The sequence below is a fragment of the Triticum dicoccoides genome, chromosome 6A, assembly GCF_002162155.2.
Source record: "Triticum dicoccoides isolate Atlit2015 ecotype Zavitan chromosome 6A, WEW_v2.0, whole genome shotgun sequence".
Lineage (NCBI taxonomy): Eukaryota > Viridiplantae > Streptophyta > Magnoliopsida > Poales > Poaceae > Triticum > Triticum dicoccoides.
In genome coordinates this window covers 134,469,029-134,477,994 of record NC_041390.1, presented here as the reverse complement: position 1 = coordinate 134,477,994, position 8,966 = coordinate 134,469,029, and positions in this window count along the sequence as shown.

Here is an 8,966-nt window from a genome sequence, read left to right as displayed (position 1 = left end):
TACCTTCCTCATAAAATGTTCAATTTGTTATTTATTGTACATGAGAAAGAACTTGTAGCGTTGTTGTAATTAATTATAGCTTCTAATGTCCAGAATTTGGTTGTTGTCTCAGTAGCAATTAATTCATTTGCACATTGATCTTTTTTGAGAAGATATGTCATAATTAACATGTTTCTTCAGTTTTTCAAAATAAGCATTGGTGATTTCCTATGTTGCTATAAACCCATTTCCCCTACAATTGTTACTGATCTAGTTTTAAATATTATAGGATGAACGGAAGTGTTCATACTTGGAGTTGGTTGATCAAGAGTGGCCACAGTCTTTGAAGATGTGCCTAGCGAAGCTCTGGAGCATGTATGAGGAAGAGAACATATGTAGGCTTAGAGAAAGTGTTGTCAATGCTGAAGAATATTTGAAGATGCGGAATAAAAATAGGAAGGTGGAGAATGAGCTCGGAATTTTTAAATCAGACTTTGCTAAGATGGTGTTGGCGAAGGAGGAGGCACTTTCCCAGTTGGCGAGTGCAAAACAGGTTCTTACTAAACTAAAAGCAGAGGTGGATAAGACGAGCATGGATGATCTCAATTAGGGAATTGAATATATTGTTCTAATATTGTTCTTATGAAGTTGAACTAGCTATATGTTGTACTATGTTGTTTTCATGTAGCTATCATACTGTGATGTTATAATATATTTATGTGCCTAATATGAAATTGGCAAACAGCTGTTCGATATGAAATGTGAATTTGCATAATACTGGAATTATTAATTTTAAACTAATAAACCTAATAAATGTGTCATGGAACTTTGCAAACGATTCTAGCAGTAAAAGCGCTTGTGATGGATAGCTCAATGCCACACAGTTTTCTTCATCAAATCATGTGTGATGTAGTTGATAAAAGCAAACAGTTAACCAAGGCGGAGCGTGTGTGATAGTTACACCTTTCACACACAAGCCTACATATAAAACTGTGTGGGATGTACATACGAACGGAAACATTTTCCCTGGATTGACTGTGTGGGATGTACATAAGAACGGAAACGTATTCCTTGGATTCACCGTGTGTGATATACATATGAATGGAAACGTTTTCCCTGGATTGACTGTGTGGGATGTACATAAGAATAGAAACGTATTCATTGGATTCACCGTGTGGGACGTACATACCTACGGAAATGTTTTTCTGGGATTCACCGTGTGGGATGTACATACCTACGGAAATGATTGGGTTTCAATGCCTCACCCGACCGCACACGGCCCCAGCCTATGTCCCAGGAGGGCCTATCCCCGGCGATTTCTGGGTCGTGTGGGAAGGACCCCCCTATCGCCCACACTCACTTGGCGACGGTTCCAAATGCCGTCGCGGAAAGGGGTTAAAAACCGTTTGTATAGCACCGACGCGTACCAGTGTTCCGAATATCCCTAAACCCAGTTTTTCCATGAGAGTCCACCATACCTACCTATGGATTGAGTAAGATCCTTCAAGTAAGTTGTCATCGGTGCAAGCAAAAAAAATTTCTCTCTCTAAATATCTATGATCTATTAGTGTGAAGAAAATAAGCTTTATATGAACTTGTGATGTGGAAGAAATTAAAGCGACGGACTGCATAATAAAGGTCCTTATCACAAGTGGCAATATAAAGTGACGTTCTTTTGCATTAAGATTTTATGCATCCAACCATAAAAGCGCATGACAACCTCTACTTCCTGATGACCCACAAGTATAGGGGATCTATCATAGTCCTTTCGATAAGTAAGAGTGTCCAACCCAACGAGGAGCAGAAGGAAATGATAAGCGGTTTCCAGCAAGGTATTCTCTGCAAGTACTGTGATAAGTGGTACCAGATAGTTTTATTATAGGATAATTTGTAACGAGCAACAAGTAACAAAAGTAAATAAAGTGCAGCAAGGTGGCCCAATCCTTTTTGTAGCAAAGGACAAGCCTGGACAAACTCTCATATAGAGAAAAGCGCTCCCAAGGACACATGGGAATATCGTCAAGCTAGTTTTCATCACGTTCATATGATTCGCGTTCGGTACTTTGATAATCTGATATGTGGGAGGACCGGTGCTTGGGTGCTATCTTTACTTGGACAAGCATCCCACTTATGATTAACCTCTATTGCAAGCATCCGCAACTACAACAAAAGTATTAAGGTAAACCTAACCATAGCATGAAACATATGGATCCAAATCAGCCCCTTACGAAGCAACGCATAAACTAGGGTTTAAGCTTCTGTCACTCTAGCAACCCATCATCTACTTATTACTTCCCAATGCCTTCCTCTAGGCCGAAATAATGGTGAAGTGTTATGTAGTCGACGTTCACATAACACCACTAGAGGAGAGACAACATACATCTCATCAAAATATCAAACGAATACCGAATTCACATGACTACTAATAGCAAGATTTCTCCCATGTCCTCAGGAACAAACATATCTACTCACAAAGCATAAACATGTTCATAATCAGAGGGGTATTAATATGCATATAGGATCTGAACATATGATCTTCCACCAAATAAACCAACTAGCATCAACTACAAGGACTAATTAAAACTACTAGCAACCCATAGGTACCAATCCCGGACTTGGAGACAAGAATTGGATACAAGAGATGAACTAGGGTTTTGAGAGGAGATGTTGCTGCTGAAGATGTTGATGGAGATTGCCCTCTCCCGATGAGAGGAGCGTTGGTGATGACGATGGCGATGATTCCCCCCTCCCGGAGGGAAGTTTCCTCGGCAGAACAGCTCCGCCAGAGCCCTAGATTGGTTCCGCCAAGGTTCCACCTTATGGCGGTGGAGTTTCGTCTGAGAAGATGGCTTATGATTTTTTTTCTCATCGAAAGACTTCATATAGCAGAAGATGGTCATCGGAGGGCCACCAGAGGGCCCACGAGGTAGGGGGCATGCCCCCACCCTCGTGGGCAGGGTGTGGCCCCCCTGGTGAACTTCTTGCGCTCAATATTTATTATATATTCTGAAATTGACTTCCGTGAAGTTTCAGGACTTTTGGAGCTGTGCAGAATAGGTCTATAATATTTGCTCCTTTTCCAGCCTAGAATCCCAGTTGCCGGCATGCTCCCTCTTTATGTAAACCTTGTAAAATAAGAGAGAATAGGCATAAGTATTGTGACATAATGTGTAATCATAGCCCATAATGCAATAAATATCGATATAAAAGCATGATGCAAAATGGACGTATCAACTCCCCCAAGCTTAGACCCGCTTGTCCTCAAGCGAAAGCCGAAATCGAAAAATAAGTCCACATGTTTAGAGATAGAGGTGTCGATAAAAATAAAATACGGACATGAGGGCATCATGATCATTCTTAAAACAGCAACTTATATAATTCTTGCCATATAATCTCTTATGCTAGAGTAATAATTCAATCACAATTTCAAGTATGAATCATAAACTTCATTGGCAACTAACAAACTATAATCTCAGTCATTGGAGCAATTGCAATTTATCATAACATAGGAAAGAGTCAATATATAAGAGCTTTTTAGCAAGTACACATACTCAACTATCATATAGTCTTTCACAATTGCTGACACTCACACAATACTTATGGGTATGGGGTTTTAATCGGACACAGAGAAAGATAGGGGCTTATAGTTTTGCCTCTCAACATTTTACCTCAAGGGTTATGTCAACAATAATAGTTCATGAAAACTCACATCCAATTAGCCATATATACCAGGATCTTTCCAACATACTGTGCTTGCCAAAGGATAAAATGTAAAAAGGAAGGGTGAAGATCACCATGACTCTTATGCAAGGTAGGAGATAAAAGTAAAAGATAGGCCCTTCGCGGAGGGAAGCAGAGGTTGTCATGCGCTTTTATGATTAGATGCACAAAATCTTAATGCGAAAGAACGTCACTTTATATTGCCACTTGTGATATGGACCTTTATTATGCAGTCTATCGCTTTTATTTCTTCCATATCACACGATCGTATAAAGTTTATTTTCTCCCACACTAATAAGTTATACATATTTAGAGAGCAATTTTTATTGCTTTGCACCGATGACAACTTACTTGGAGGATCTTACTCAATCCAAAGGTAGGTATGGTGGACTCTCATGGCAAAACTGGTTTAAGGGTATTTGGAAGCACAAGTAGTATCTCTACTTGGTGCGATGAATTTGGCTAGCATGAGAGGGAAAGGCAAGCTCAACCATGTTGGATGATCCATGACAATATAATTTATCTCAGATATAAGAAAGCATAACCCATTACATTGTCTTCCTTGTCCAACATCAACTCTTTAGCATGTCATATTTTAATGAGTGCTCACAATCATAAAAGATGTCCAAGATAGTATATCTATATGTGAATACCTCTCTTTCTTTATTACTTCCTATTAATTGCAACGATGACCAAAACTATGTTTGTCAACTCTCAACAACTTTTATTCATCATACCTTTTTCTAGGTGAGCTCATTACTCTCCATAAAGATCCATATGATATCTTTTGTTTTTTTATTCCTTTCTCTTTTCTTTTATTCACTTAGGATCATGGCAAAATAATCAAGCCCTTGACTCAACACTAATCTTTATTATATATAGCTCACTGACTTGATTACATAGAAGGATCATAAAGCAAAACTCAAAACTAGATCATACTAAGAACTTTTATTCTACTAGATCAAGATATTACCAAAAGGATCGAACTAAGAAAAATGGTAAAGATAAAAGTGATGGTGATACGATACCAGGGCACTCCCCCAAGCTTGGCAGTTGCCAAGGGGAGTGCCCATACCAGATACTCAATTCTTCTTTGTTGGTGGAGAAGGTGATGGTTTTGTTGATGGCGTAGGCTTGTCGTCCTTCTTCCAAGGCATAGGCTCACCATCATAGAAGGATGATCGAGTCTCCTGAAACCTCAAATCTGCAGCCAAACTCATCCTCTTGAATCTATATTCATACTCACAGTTTTGATTTTGCAGGTCATAGATCTGGGCTTGGAGGTGCTCGTTTTTCTCATGAAGCTTGAAGATGGCCTCCCCAATGTCCTTGACGTCCAGCTTGTGGTTATTTGTGAACTCCGTGATCACAATGTGATTGGAATCAAGTCCGCGCTCCACCATCTCGTGACACTAGAAAACTTCTTGCTCCAATGCCTCAAGCCTTGCCTCCGTGCTTCCGGTCTTCCTTGGTCCCTCAACATCGCGGATGTGCAACAACCCCTCACGCATCTCAATGGTTTGAGGGTGTTGCAGCACCTCCGCGAGGTAGGGGTTGATGACCTTCTCGAAGAACTGGTCCTTGGGGCACTTGAAGACGACATGATGACCTAGATCTGTCAGAAAAAAAGCTCGAAACAAAGACAGGAGATTTTTGCGTCATACGGGAGTCAAAACCTCCAGGAGATTATATAATGATTTTTTACCGACCAAAATACGTGTCGTGTAAGAAAATGGCGTCCGGAAAGCGCACGAGGTGCCCACGAGGTAGGGGGCGCGCCCAGGGGGTAGGGCGCGCCCTCCACCCTTGTGGAGGCCCCGTGTCCTTCCCGGACTGCTACTTATTTTTCTATTTTCCTAAATATTCCAAAATGGAGAAATATTGCCTTAAAATCTGTTTTGGAGTCGGTTTACTTACCATACCACATACCTATTCCTTTTCGGAGTCTGAAACATTCCGGAAAGTGTCCCTTATGTATTCCTCCGGGGTTACAGTTTCAATAACATTGGTTTCAACATTTATGGGATTACCTGAGATATAATGTTTGATTCTTTGACCGTTCACCACCTTCGAATTTGTGCCTTCGAAGTTGTTGATTTTTATGGCACCGGAATGATAGACCTCCTCGATAACGTAAGGACCTTCCCATTTAGAGAGAAGTTTTCCTGCAAAAAATCTTAAATGAGAATTGTATAGCAATACATAATCACCTACATTAAACTCACGCTTTTGTATTCTTTTGTCATGCCATCTTTTAACTTTTTCTTTAAACAACTTGGCATTTTCATAGGCTAGGGTTCTCCATTCATCGAGTGAGCTAATATCGAATAACCTCTTCTCATCGGCAAGTTTAAAATCATAATTGAGGTCTTTAATAGCCCAATATGCTTTGTGTTCTAGTTCGAGAGGTAAGTGACATGCTTTTCCATAAACCATTTTATACGGAGACATACACATAGGATTTTTATATGTAGTTCTATAGGCCCATAATGCATCATCAGGTTTCTTGGACCAATTCTTTCTAGATCTATTAATAGTCTTTTGCAAAATTAATTTGAGTTCTCTATTACTCAATTCTATTTGACCACTAGACTGTGGGTGATAAGGGGATGCAATTCTATGATTAACATCATACTTAGCAAGCATTTTACGGAAAGCACCATGAATAAAATGTGAACCACCATCAGTCATTAAATATCTAGGGACTCCAAATCTTGGAAAAATAACTTCTTTAAGCATTTGAATAGAAGTGTTATGATCAGCACTACTAGTTGGAATAGCTTCTACCCACTTAGTAACATAATCAACAGCAACTAAAATATGTGTATAACCATTAGAGTCAGGAAAAGGTCCCATATAGTCAAAGCCCCAAACATCGAATGGTTCATTAACGAGTGAATAGTTCATAGGCATTTCTTGTTGTCTACTAATATTACCAATTCTTTGACATTCATCACAAGATAAGACAAACTTACGGGCATCCTTGAAGAGAGTAGGCCAATAAAAACCAGATTGCAATACCTTATGTGCAGTTCTATCTCCAGCATGGTGTCCTCCATAAGCTTCGGAGTGACACTTGTGTAGGATCTGTTCCTGTTCATGCTCAGGTACACAACGTCTAATAACACCATCTACTCCTTCTTTATAAAGATGTGGGTCATCCCAAAAGTAATGCCTCAAATCATAGAAGAGCTTTTTCTTTTGCTGGTATGTGAAACTAGGTGGTATGAATTTGGCAACAATGTAATTAGCATAATCAGCATACCATAAAGCAGTATGAGAAGCATTTATGAAATTTAATTGCTCATCAGGAAAGCTATCATCAATAGGTAGTGGGTCATCAAGCACATTTTCTAACCTAGACAAGTTGTCTGCAACGGGGTTCTCAGCTCCCTTTCTATCAACAATATGTAAATCAAATTCTTGTAGCAAGAGAACCCATCTAATAAGTCTAGGTTTAGCATCTTTCTTTTCCATAAGATATTTAATAGCAGCATGATCAGTGTGAATAGTTACTTTAGAATCAACAATATAAGGTCTAAACTTATCACAAGCAAAAACAACAGCTAAGAATTCTTTTTCAGTAGTAGCATAATTTCTTTGAGCATTGTCTAGGGTTTTACTAGCATATTGAATAACGTTTAATTTCTTATCAACTCTTTGTCCTAGAACGACACCTACAGCATAATCACTAGCATCACACACAATTTCAAAAGGTAAATTCCAATCAGGTGGCTAAACAATAGGTGCAGAGATCAATGCTTTCTTAAGTATTTTAAATGCTTCTACACAATCATCATCAAAGAAAAATGGTATATCTTTTTGTAATAAATTAGTCAGAGGCCGAGAGATTTTTGAGAAGTCCTTAATGAACCTCCTATAAAATCCGGCGTGACCAAGGAAACTTCTTATACCTTTGATGTCCTTGGGGCATGGCATCTTTTCAATAGCATCAACCTTGGCTTTATCAACTTCAATACCTCTTTCAGAAACTTTATGCCCCAAGACAGTACCTTCATTAACCGTAAAGTGGCACTTTTCCCAATTCAAGACAAGATTAGTTTCTTCACATCTCTGCAAAACTCGATCAAGGTTGCTCAAGCAATCATTAAAAGAAGATCAATAGACAGAGAAATCGTCCATGAAAACCTCACAAATCTTTTCACATAAGTCAGAAAATATAGCCATCATGCATCTTTGAAAGGTAGCAGGTGCATTACATAAACCAAAAGGCATACGTCTATAAGCAAAAGTACCAAAATGGCAAGTAGAAGTAATCTTTGACTGATCCTTGGCTGACACAGGTATTTGAGAGAAACCAGAATAACCATCTAGAAAGCAAAAATGTGTATGTTTGGATAATCTTTCTAGCATTTGATCGATAAAAGGTAAGGGGTAATGATCCTTTTTAGTGGCCTTATTTAATTTGCGGAAATCAATTACCATCCTATAACCTGTAATAATTCTTTGAGGAATCAATTCATCTTTATCATTAGGAACAACAGTAATACCTCCCTTCTTAGGGACACAATGGACAGGACTTACCCACTGACTATCAGCAACGGGATGGATTATACCTACCTCAAGGAGCTTTAGTATTTCCTTTCTTACCACCTCTTTAATTTTAGGATTCAGACGTCGTTGATGATCACGAACTGGTTTAGCATCTTCTTCCAAATTTATTTTATGTTAACATAGAGTGCGACTAATGCCCTTAAGATCATCAAGAGTATACCCAATAGCAGCACGGTGCTTCTTCAGAGTTTTCAATAATCTCTCTTCCTCATGCTCTGAAAGGTTAGCACTAATAATAACAGGATATATCTTTTTTCTCATCAAGATAAGCATATTTAAGAGTATCAGGCAACGGTTTAAGCTCAAACACGGGATCACCCTTGGGCGGAGGAGGATCCCCTAGGATTTCAACAGGTAAATTGTTTTTCAGAATAGGTTCCTGTTTAAAGAATACTTCATCTATTTCCCTTCTTTCATTCATAAACATATCATTTTCATGGTCTAGCAAATATTGTTCTAAAGGATCACTAGGAGGTACGGCAATAGAAGCAAGACCAATAATTTCATCCTTACTAGGTAATTCTTCTTCACGGTGTTGTCTACTAAATTTAGAGAAATTAAATTCATGAGACATATCATCTAAAACCGATAGTAACAACATCCTTTTTGCAATCTATCTTAGCATTAACAGTGTTTAAGAAGGGTCTACCAAATATAATGGGACAAAAGCTATCTTGTGGGGAACCAAGAAC